Raw genomic sequence first — 12,904 nt, forward strand, 5'->3', positions numbered from 1 at the left:
CAGTCTCTGTGACATATAAACAGAATAAATATGAAACTGGTAATAATTTTAGGAATATTTCCAAAAAAGGTGAAGGTTGAATCAAAAAAAAAAAGAGCAGCAAGTAAGAAAAACTACAAATTTATTTGAGATCGTATGACACGTTTCTTTGTAGTGCCAAATGTAAGTAAACCTATTTGTCAAAGAAAGGGAAAAATGTCTTTCTGGAACTCCCACAAACACAACTGATTATAAAACTGTGATTATTTGTGCTGGATTACTGCGATTTGACCCACCAGCCACAACATGTTTGCACCTTTATCACAGTAATTTTAAGTGTGATTAAGTGGGGAGTGTGTGACAATAGCAGCTCATTTTTTCCTGACAGTTTGTTGGAAGGATTGCAAGCATAACATATCAAGTATAAGAGGCTTGCTTGTAGATTTTAATCTCATGTCTCTTACAAAGACTGTTGGCAAAACTGCTAAATCGGTTACTGCAGTCAAAAACAAATGGAAAAATAGATAATCACATCTGAAAATGAATAAAGGGCCCTTTACATATTAAGGTAAAGATCTAGAGAGAAGTCCAGTTTTGTGACCACGAGATAAATGTCCTTAGTTTTGCAAACCATTCCATGATAGCCGGATAACTTTCTGTTGGATGGAGACGCTGCCTTGTGCTCACTTCACTCACCTTGGATCATAAAGACAGAAATACAAGACAAGGAAGGAAATATAAACAAGATTGCTTTGCAACTACGTCAAGTAGTAATTAGGCTGTCGCATTTGGGGGAACAGTGTTATTGTGTCCAAAGTTATAGTATAACATAAGTTTAACTGTACTGTTAATCGGAGGTCTAACAATGGAAAACAGGTGCCAGACATGGTGCAGCTGTACAATAATTGTCTTCCCTGAATATTAATGTGAAATAGCCTGTAAATGATGTTACATTCTGTTAACATAATTTGCATTATTTTAACAGATTTGATTCAACTGCACAGTTGTAGTGAGATCAGCATTAAGTTAGAAATGTTGCTTTAGTCACAATAGTTAGAATAAAGTACACTACACAGAGACCAGTCCCTGGGGTTTGGTCAGTATTGTGTTTTTAATTCTTTTAAATGAAAAGTGAAAATTGAATGCAGACCTGCAAAGCCTTATTCTGACAGCCACATAATTTAATTAGCCAACTCTCTTCAGGGTGAGTGCGTGAGAGCAAGTGTAGTATGATGGTTTCCAGTCTTCACTCTTCCACATGCACAGATGTGCAAACATGGCTGTGTTTGCATCACTTAAGAGGACACTGGCACACTTCCTGGAGACTCGCCCCAACCATAACCACTACTTACCTTAAACCAAGCCTTCTCCCCGAAATTAATTTACATCTACAGGAGACTTATTTTTCCTTACTAATAGTTAGCGGACTCCCTACATTGTGATAAACTGATTTTATGACTCTACAAAATGACTAATGCAAGTATACATGCACCCAATAAGCAAAAAAGTAGCAGATGTTATAGATTTTCCCTCTTGTGCAAAACAACCTCTATTCCTTCACTTGTTTTGACAGCTGCGTGCATGTGTGTGTGTGTGCATGACCATATCACAATTTGTGGTAAATGTCCCAACTCTCTCGTTCTGGTCTCTGGCTGAGCCATTTATCTCCACATCCATCTCTCGAGTCAGCAAGTGAACTCCTTTTTCTGTAAAAATGTAAGCGGAAAGCAAGTCCAGTGGAAAATAAATCACTCACTCCTGCTCTATTAGCAGAGTACTTATAGACTCACATAGACATACAGTAATTAAGCAATTGTATTATTTTTGTAGTTTCAACTGGAAAATTATGAAATAGGACATTTACAGTCACCATGCACAAGTGCACAGTGTCATTGCAGTATCTCACTAGCCCTTTGTGTAGATATTAAAATACACTTATTAACTCAAACAAAATGTAACTGACTCTCAGCACTGAAGAAACATATTGTGAAATAAAACCAGGACTAGTTTAATGCAAATAAAATCATAGAAATTATGTTTTTTTGTTATGTTTTCAATCAATACAAAATAAAAGTGAACATCAAGGACTGTGCTCATGTGTGTGTTGTAAATCAACCAAGCAAACAGGCTTTTTTTGACAGGATTGTTGTTTTCAAAGCTTTGAGCTGTGTTAAATGTTATGTGGTTTCTCTGCACTGTTGTAGGCGGCTTTTGCTTCATTTGATCACAAGGGATCAGTAAGCCAACTTAAAATGTTGATTTGTTTTGCTGCATGCTCTATGACGATGGGCATCTCTGAGCTCTGAAAGCTTGCCTCATTGCTAGTTTGAATATTAATAGTAGTTTTTCTTCATGTGCTTTCCAGTGTTTGCATATATATACCTTACTTTATTAACTGCCTATGGTGTGTGTTCTTAGCCAAATTAGACACATTTATTGGGAAGTAAAATTGAGAGATACAGACAAAAAAGGAAAACAATTTGCCAGAGAGGACTGACAGGAGGATAACTTATCCACTGCACAAGTTCCTTGTTTTCACCTTTGATCTCCAGCCAATTCATACATCTGGTGCTAAGTACTCTGAAACCTGCTTATCGCTGATGCAGGTTTCCAATTTATCAAAAGTGACAATAAGAGAATAAATCCATTCATCCATCAAGCTGCTTCATCTCCTTCCACCGATAATGAATAGAGTGATTTAACTGAGAAATCCCATGGTATAACCTTTGATCTTTAACCAGTAAGCAATTTGTGTTAACACTCACAGGCTGCACATAATAAATTAAAAGTGAACATCAGTTAGCTTCAGTTGCCCAACCTTCAATCCAAATCTGAAAGTGCAAGAAAATCCCTTCTTCCTTTAGTGTGTCAGCCCTCACAGAAAAAACACAGTATATTTGTTACACTGTAAACACCTAGCTGCCATAGCAGTACTGCAGATGGTGCTGCATATTGGAAAATTATGTGGACTCCTCTTTGCAACATTATGTCCTTGCATCATTTTGTTTTTTGTTTTTTGTTTACAGTTTTTGGACCCTGACTCTTTCTGACTTTAACAAAAAAAAAAGTCTAAAAAGAACTTATCATTTACATTGACAGTATGCAGCCAGTTATGGCCACCAGTGAATGTCGGCCGTGTCTTGGGAGGCAGATGGGACTGTATGCTAATGAGAAGGTTAGCGCTGAAGTGTCCTTGGGCAAAATACTGAACCCCAAAATTGCCCCCTACATCTGTCTGAGTGTAGGTAAGCATGATAGTTAGAAAGTGCTTAAAGGAAACCACTCCCTATATTGAGAGATACAACGGATGTTACTTTTCTTTCATGAAATATATCAAAACCTAATGAGGTTAGAATTAGAACAATTACGCATGTCTGTCTGGAACAGCTCTTTTAAAAAACAGCCCCAGAAATGGAATCGCTCAGGAGCTCTCATGACACATTTTTTTTATTTTGCATTTCTGGATTTAGAGCATGTGTCCCTAGATTTCTGTTCTCATCTTGTATTTGATCTGTTTTTGGGGCCAGTGATTTTTTTTTCTTCCTTTCACAGGATTTATTTATTTATTTTTGTTATTTCTTTGCAGTTTACTTCTCTTTGGCTATCTTGGTTTAAAAGCAAAGACTAAATTAGTACAGATACATTTCTTTTTATCTTCCAAGATCATGACTAATAGGCAGAAAAAAGCTGTTGCACTTCAGTTCTCACTGTAAATGGAACTTAGTCTTCATATGCAACAAAACTGCACAAATTTCCTGCTCTTTTTGTCTTTACAAAAACACAAAAAAAAGCTTTAAGCTTTGCTAAAATTCATCTTCCTTGAAAGAGAAAGAGCTACAGCTCCATACAAGGTGCATGGAAAAGAGCACAAAGTCTGAAGAGGTTAAAGCTCCAGCAGTGCTTTTAATATAAAGAACAGCTTCAGTGCATTTCGGCTTAATCGAACACTGACATTGTTCTTTAAAAGCAAAATAACTTGTATCCTAAGAAAATTCTGTCATGGCTCCTGGGTCATTGACTCAGTATTTTGAGATTGTTCTCTTATTTCAGTTAAGATTTTTCTTATCTATGATATCCAGTGTGCTTATAATTATGTTTGGATTTTGTGCTTGAGTTCTAGTTTCCTGAATAGAATAGAACAGAATAGAATAGAATAGAACAGAATAGAATAGAATAGAATAATCCTTTAATTGTCCCACAAGAGGAAATTTGGTGTATCAGCAGCAAAAACACACATATACAAACAGAACAGGACACAGAATAGAAACACAATGTTTACATATTCACATCATGGACAATAGTTACCAAAATTTGAGGTGATTTTTTTTTATTAGCATTCTGCTTTGGGTAATTTGGTATAGTGTCTTGTTATTGTCAGTGTAGGAGTTCTAATGTTTCATTGTTTCCTTATTTTGCCAGTCCCTCATCTTCAGTTTTGTGGTTTCTTGTCTTGTTAGTTAGATTCTCTTCACCTGTGCCTCATTTTCCACAGCCGTGTCCTCTCCTCAGATACTTTGTGTGTTTTTAAGCCTTCAGTTTTCCTCAGTTCCTTGTCGTGTTCTCCTACATGCTCTGTGCGCCTTCCTTCTGTGGTTTCCCTTTTGACTCCAAGATTGCACTTCTAGCTCCAGCTTAGTTTTGTTTTGCATTTCCTTGAGTCCCAGTCTCATGAGTTTACCTTTACTCTGCATACTGGGTACTAAATCTGCCTAACGCATATCGTGATAAATTCAATCTGCTGTCACAAACGCACAAACGGCATCAATTTAAAGATACAAATTCTTAATTTAAAAGGAGTGCCTTTGGTTGTTATCGCATCAAAAAAAAGTGTCAAGATGAATACTAAACTTAATTTTCTTAATGATTCATTTGGCAATCTGTCAAAACCGAAACCTTTCATATTTAAAAGTTAGAAAGCACAGCGATGATGCCATTAAATGAACTGATTAATATTTATTTATTTATTCATACAGAGATGCGATAATGTTAAATATCTTAACACATTCAGTTTTATTTTGATAAATGCACTCGGTAGGAGCTAAATGCAGATCCACTAAAGCAAACAGGGAAGACAAAGCACCCACTCATCCATCAGACTGGTTAATCTAGTCCTGTACCTTCAGTAAATTATTCATCAAACTTGTGTTTTTGTCCTGAGAGAAAAGAATCACTGGAGTGAACGGGCACTCCCGTTGTATACCGCTTTCTTCAAAAAGTTGTTTACTTTTGAGGAGAAGCAGATTGTGGTAAAAGTGCTGCGAGTGTGAGCAGTTTGAGCTCTGGGGCTATTGTACAAATTAGTAAGGGTATTTATATAACGGATATAAAACACTATGTTTTTTCTCAGTGTCCTGAGATCCGACCTTATGCAGCTATGCTTTTGACAATAATCTCAAACCCTAAAAATGTAGCTTAAGCTGCATGCTGAAATGTCTTTCACAGCAATACCGAGTCTGAAACTAAGTGGGCCTCCACTTTAAAAGGGCAACAGACTAATTTATCTCCTTAGCTCTTAGCAGAATGATTAACAGCATCACCAAAGCAAAAAAATTTTTAGCCGTCCGGCCTGTAATAGGTGCAGTGTGAGCAGAAAGGGTGGGTTATAAATGGAAGACTGTAATTTATCTTGTTGCACGTCTTACAAAGTCTTTAATCACAGTGTTCACCTATGGTACTTTAAGATGGCTAAAGACATTCATCCTCAGGAGGAGATCCTGTCAGTTAGGGGACAACTGTAGAAATTTGTCTTAATAATGTGGTTGTGTACACTTTGTATACTGTGTCTGTTTTATATTGTGCAAACTTACATAAGAGAGCTCAGTTTCCGGGGATTTTAGCTGTGTCGTTTCTCCCAAAACTAATTTTAAATAAAAGCCAAGAGCAGAACATTTATAGTTGTGTAAAATGCTAGTGGCAGCTGCTCTTTAAACATAGTGTGCAGAGACGAGCAGGAAATACAAATTATTACATTATTTGTGAAAAAAACCCCCAGGTGATTTTAGAAATTCCTTGCTGCAAGTGGATCTGTATTAGAAAACATGTATTTCTTGCTGAAATAAGACATAAATTAACAAAAATAGTAAAAATAATAAATGAACTGGAGACTGGAAACATGAATGACGAGTCTTAATGATCAGCATGTTGTGTTAAAAAGTAACCTCAATCAAACGGAAAACATATGGTTCATCCTCAGTTAAAACACTTGCAACTAAGCATAAGGTTTCCAAAAAATTCATCTGCTAAAGGCCTTAAGCGTAAATGTCTGCTAACAGCTTTCATCTTTTTCCATCTTTTCCACCGATCCACAAAGCTAGGGTTTCTATTGTCTGTTGTGTAGCCAAAACTGTAAGGCTCTTTCTTCAGACAGAGCCACAGAAACACTTTGTTTTAGTCTGTTTAGACTGTGCAGACAGGGTCCATTGTGACTTAGCACAGCAACCGTCATCCTAATAATTAGCCTTAAAACTAAATCTCATATGGTAAATTCTGTTTAAGCAAGTACAAGTTTCAAAAACTTTAACCTTGACCCCACATGCATTAAACTTTGTTTTTAATTATGAAAAAGTACTCATTATTTTAACAACTCCAAAGTTAGAACGTGACATTCAATGGAAAGTAAATAATATCAGGCCTGTAATATTTTACTGACTATAATTTAACTGTATTTCTTGGCAGAGATTATACTTGTATGCTCTATGGGGTGTTATAAGATTGTGTAACAGAAGAAATAACCACCAATTTATAATTGGTTAATGCCTTTAACTTAGAAGCTCACAGAATCTCACCTGCTTCAGAGCTGGTAATGCTTGTGAGAAGTCTCAGATAAATTAAGGATGAACAAGCTAATCTGTTAGATTAAATGGTCAGGGTAAAGGTAGCTATCCAAACTTTTCTCCAGGTTCCAATTATTAGTGGAATACACACACGCACAAGCTACTGTAGCATGGTACATATTCACCTATAAACAGATTGCCAACGTATTATGCCTAGTAGTCTGGACAAACTGGTGTAAACAAGAAAATGAATAGATGATGGGAGGATATCTTTGAAAAGTGAGCGTCTTTTTAATTATTTTCATGTCCAAACCTAACTTACTTCTCTAATTGCTGTGGCTTTGTCTGTGGAAAAAGGAAGGGAAAAGAAACGACATACACCAATAAGTTTAATAAGAGTGGAGAATCATCTCTGGATTGTGAATTACATTGTATTTTTAGTCATGATCACAGCCCAATTTTTCCTTTGTTTTGATGATCGTTGGTGTGTGTGTGTGTGTGTGTGTGTGTGTGTGTGTGTGTGTGTGTGTGTGTGTGTGTGTGTGTGTGTGTGTGTGTGTGTGTGTCTGTGGAGCCAAAGTGGGAAGCTACAGAGATGTTGGACAATTTGACACAGATGTTTCGGTGAATTTATAAACACTAGGTTGTAGTAAAGAAATAACATCCACTACATTTGCAGTCCAGTTGTTTTTTTTGTCTAGACTTGTGTTTGTGTTTGCAAAGGGGGTACTTATCTACTCTAAGTGCACAGAAGCTCACTTTTCCTAAAGTTTGAAAAAGTTAAGTCTCCTAACTTTGCTAATGACTACATATGAACAGTTGAGAACCGAAACATTTTAGAGATCAAATTGTGCGGTAGCCTACGTTTCAGTGGCATAATTTAGCTTTATACATAGCTCATAAAATGATACATTTCATAAACTTTTGTGAACTCTACAGACATGTCTAAAGATTAAAAACCTACAAACTTTAAACTGTAGCTGTATACTTTCTGATAAAGAACTTTGCATGTCTTTATGCTGTTCAGTTCTAGTATCTAAAAAGGAAATATGAGCAGAGCGTCACTCCCAACGTTTCAGATACAGTCACAGTTTACTGCACTGGGCTTGGAATCAATTTTTAGCATGCAGGGCAGGAGAAGTTGCTTTCAAGTATATTTTTGGGTGAAAAATTTTGAATAGGTGTATATTAGATCTTTTTATAGTTTTGTAATTGAAATTAATTTTGGCATTATAGTAGGTTAATATGCTAAAACAACAGTCTACAGAATATTGCCAAAGGATATGTGTCATAAAGCGCAGACTGAACAGAATCAGAAACGGAGCAGCCCTGGGTTCCTCGGCGGCAGATATTCAGATACCTTCCAGTTCTCTCCCTTACTTCCTACTACTACTTCCTTATGTGGCTCAAACACTGATAAGTCTCCTTATGAGGCCTCGCGATGCTATGCGTCAATAGCCCATGAGGAAAGCCTGAGGGTGCAGGTGCTCTGTCTGCCACTGTGTTCAGAGCTGTATGTGGATTACTCTTGTGTAATATCATCACACGCACACACAAGCACACCGTTCGCCTGAGACGGATTCTATTCGCTCGAATTTGAAACGCTCCGTGTGAGATAAATGCAACATTTCTAAAATAGCAATCGCTGTGACCAAGATTCTTGTGCTTGACACAATGAGATACCTTCCTTTCGTGTTTTATTTACACCTTTTAACAAAATACACTGATTAACTAAAGAATATGGAGTAAACATACTCATAAAATATTCAACATAAATCTAACTAGTTCTAATGATTAAATGTGGCCAGAAAACAAAATGAAATGGCAAGTAAAACTTAAACTGGTTAGTAATATTCCTCCTGCTGTTGAGTCGCAAATTGAAGAGATGATTCAGCCGCCACTCTGGTTAAAAGGGAGTAGGCTTCTGCGTTCAGATGTTGGAGACACTTACAGCTTTGATATGAATTTGATTTGAATGTCAGCCTGATACATACATTACTATGCACCAACCTTCATCAGTAATGCAGTGTGTAGTAGCCCGAGAAAGAGCTCAGAGTTATAAAAAAAGATGCTGCTATTTAAGCAGTCCTGTGAATTGTTTGATGAAGTTCTTTTCACAACAACAGTTGTGAAGTGGTAGTAAATAAATCTAGTAGCGCTTTATAAATAGATTGATTTTTGATGAGTTTAGAAATGTTGTCAGTGTGGTATCAGTTGAGAGGGAGACATGCCCTCATCTCCTAGGAGTGTAAGTCTAACTAAGACATTTGATCCTTCAAAGGAAAATTTCCAAAGGCTTTTAGAAAATAATCAGACGTTGAGCATGAACATAACTGAAAATGTGTAATTGTAATTGAACTCAGCAAATGCAGCTCAGGTTGTGCTGCATATAACGAGAATGCACGCGTGGTGCCAACTACAACAAGTGCTGTAGCTAACTTATAAGGGTTTATTCTAAAACATTTTTTTTTGATGTTGGAAAACGTATTGTGATTGTGATTGTGTTGCATTGTGTGCTTTTCTAACTACAGTACTAATGATGCCTAATAATATCAGATGACCGCTTAATGCAGCGTCTCCTTATGTTTTAACAGTTTCTTTATGTCTTTTCCTACACTTCATCATTTCCATGTTTTCCATGTCTTGCCCTGCATCCTAACAATATTTTTCTCTGGGTTTGTTCCAGTTGAGATGTTGCTGAGGCACTTTGTGGTTATGACCTCATCATCATGAGATGGAAAGGCTGGTGACTGCAGGCAGCTACAGAAGAGGTGGTGCTGTGTTGTGGTTTGCAGCTGCTGGTTCTTGGCAAAATAAATTGCACTGTGGAGATGCCTCAGGGAATTATTTGCTCAAAGGTTGAAAGGATGAACAAAAAAAGGAATTCAAGAGGTATTTGTGATTCAGACTGTGTTTGTCTGTAGTTGTGACTTAGATGTATCTCAGATCAAATTTCGTAATCGATGGAGAAACTGTTTTTAAAAAAATATTTATTTATTATTTTTAATCAGAAATATCTTTTTACACCAGCGATTAAGTTCCACAGTTTAAGGACTAACTGGTCTGGTTGACTGACACTGCTGAGTAACACTACAGTGTTTTAAAACCATTAACAGGCTGCCATTCATGGGGCGAGTGGGCTTCATGGCTATTGTCACACATTACAACCACGTAGTAAAATTTTAAAAAGTCGTTATTGCTGAGAACATGTCATTCATCAGAAATGTGCACACATTTTACATGATAGGAACTGTTTTTTCCCCACTTCTCCTGAAATATACTACATCAGGAAAAAAATGGTTTTTACCCTAAAATTCGCATGTTTTGAGCAGGGTTTTGAAAATTTTTCCACTAATCCGTCCTGAGTCATAGGTATGACTTCAGCAATGTTAAGGAACTTCTTTAGATGGTGTTAAAGAGCTTAACAGGAGCCTCCTTGTTGGAATGTAATGACTCCGCTTCTGTTTGGAGAAACCCCAGATCTAAAGAGCTCCTCTTTTCTGTGTTTTAAGAGAAAGACATACTCCTCTCTTTTCTACTTTTTAAATGTATCCATACTCTGGCATTCATAGGAATTGGCATTAACACGAGTGGATAGAAACTACGTGAAAAATGAGTCATGCCTAGAAAACCCTGACCTTAGAAAATGTTGATATACACTAATTTATGTGCTTTGGGGTCCTTAGGGACTAGAAAAGCGCTATACAAATGCAGGCCATTTACCATTTACCATTTATTCCCTTAACTATATAAAGATTGGTGCCTGAATTTTTTTTTCTGTATGTGTAAGATTTGTAACATGTAACATTTCCATTCTACAACATGCAGTGGGAAGACTACATGTAGTCTTGTACCTACAATCTTGAATTTCAAGGCCTGATGTGGATGCTTGTCTCACCTACTTTTTCCCTGTACTTGTTTTGCTCTAACATTACCATTAATTAATAAACTAATTATCTAGCCTATGGAATTGATACATTTGGCTGTTAATTATTAAAAAAAGAAGCATACACTATTCTTATGGGCCAATCAATAATCTAAAAGAAGCTTTGACAAATCAACACTTTTAATAGTCAATTAATAGTCAATATATGACCCCACACCCCTGCACACACACACACACACACACACACACACACACACACACACACACACACACACACACACACACGCACACACACACACACATAGAAAAAAAACATGAAAACGTGACTTGGTTTAGTTTGACCTCTGTTACATTGAGGCAGTGATATTTGAGTGCTGAGCAGGAAGCAGGTTCTCATAGCCCTGTCTTTTTCCCCATGTTGAAAATGGTGGCACAGAATGTAAGATTGTAATGTATGAAGTACCAAGGAAATTTTGCTATGAAATAAAAAAAATGTAATAAAATGCAGTTTTTCTTAAGAGTCATGGAGTTTTCAGGTATCATGTTTAGGAAATGCTTCAGTGAAGTGACACTTTTTAAAGCAAGTGGGTGATTGATCGGTGAACTGAGGAGTTTAATGTGGCATGGACATTCAGGTTCAGGTGTAATTTCTCGCACAATATGCCGATCAGTATGGTACATACAAGAGAGTGGACAGGAAAAGAGCTCAGTTTGTTCATATGGGTAATGCAGATGAAAAAAATACATTTGCAGTGTGTGTGTGTGTGTGTGTGTGTGTGTGTGTTTGTGTATTGTAAAAGGAACCGTGTAAACTTAAAAGAGGGACAAAGACCAAAGAAGGAAGAGTGCATGTGAAAAAGAGAAAGACAAAGTGGTGAGAGAGGGCGTATATCTTTAGCTGCCTATAAAGCTCTGCGTGCTTCTCATTTTAGGCAGAAGTGAATCCTGGCTGTAAGAAATGATGACAATACACTAATAAAGCATCTCAAACTGAGGAACTTGTCTGTTGTGTTTGTTGGTACACTTTAAGGAGCCACAGTTCACATTTCAATAAAAGATGTTCACATTCTGTACATTTGGTTTAGTTCATTCAGTTCACATTCCTTTTTCAGTTTGTTTTAACTGGACTGGCAAGTATAACTGGAAAGGAAAGAATAACTGAGATGTTTACTACAAATTGGGTATCTCTTTCCTGATCTATTAAAATATTTATGATGACAAAGCTTCAAATGGATAGGTGAATATCAGTGTTATTCAGGGAGTGTTGCTTCCTCTTGGCTAGGACATAGAGTGCAATTGTTGATAGCTTCAAATGTAAACTGTGTTCTCACACTTTTAGATGGACACTTTGGCTCCCAAATATAGACCTTTTTTTTTTTTTACAGCATTGGCACTTAGATCAATTGAACTACAAGTGACATGATTATCTCAATTCTTTTCCTGGACCATGAACTGACTTGTGAAAATAAACAAATAAAGTGTTGTTTTTGTTTTTGTACAGATTATTTTACAGATAGATTGTGACGATCATTTTCGTTATTATTATTATTAGCTATTTTTGTCATCACCACCTCCTGTGCTGACTTTTAAAGTATTTAATAAAAACTATAAAAATGAGGTGGGACGTCGGACATGCCAAAACAATCACACAACAGTTTTACCATTACCAGTGAACTGCAAGTGAGGCTAATATGATTAGTTTGAGCCAAATATGCATCCATAAACTTTCGAAATCTCAGTATAAAGCATTATTTCCTGAAAAATCTTTCAGCTATCTCCTCTGGAGTCCTGGAAAAACTCACACCTGAGTGCCCCTTTATTCTATAGTGTTCATTTGCTCTTCAGTGTTCTTCAAAGCTGTTGAGATCATACAAAACTGCTTAAAAGGTCAGATCACTAAATGGTTTGAAGGTACTTCACCTCAGTAGTTCAAAGGTCATTTAGCTCAGTGATGTGTAGCTAACATCTGCCTGCTACTTATTTCACTTCAAGTTTTTACAAGGTGCTAATTGTGTGCAACCAGTACTATTCTAAATGCATGAGAATGGCATCATGTCATTTCCGTAGCTACAGCTTTAAATCACCAGAGGCAACAGCAGCTGTGACACATACACACTGACGTTTAGGTACATTAAGCAGTCATGATACATGTAATTTTAGATTCAACGCAACTTCTACTTAATATGCATACATAAAATCTATATTGGACAAATGACCACAGATACTTATTTAGAAAATACAAATTAAATTAAGCTCTGTATAACAT

General features: G+C 36.6%; 1 long non-coding RNA gene across 1 annotated transcript in view; it reads left to right on the forward strand.

The window, feature by feature from the left end:
• Positions 1–11,632, forward strand: part of LOC113034562 (uncharacterized) — a 76,255-nt gene extending 64,623 nt beyond the window's left edge. Inside the window, exon 5 of the long non-coding RNA XR_003274195.2 lies at positions 9,439–11,632. This is a non-coding gene — a long non-coding RNA (uncharacterized LOC113034562). The remainder of the gene's footprint in view (positions 1–9,438) is intronic.
• Positions 11,633–12,904: the final 1,272 nt, after the last annotated feature.

The sequence above is a fragment of the Astatotilapia calliptera genome, chromosome 13, assembly GCF_964374335.1.
Source record: "Astatotilapia calliptera chromosome 13, fAstCal68.1, whole genome shotgun sequence".
In the NCBI taxonomy this organism is placed as follows: Eukaryota; Metazoa; Chordata; class Actinopteri; order Cichliformes; family Cichlidae; genus Astatotilapia; species Astatotilapia calliptera.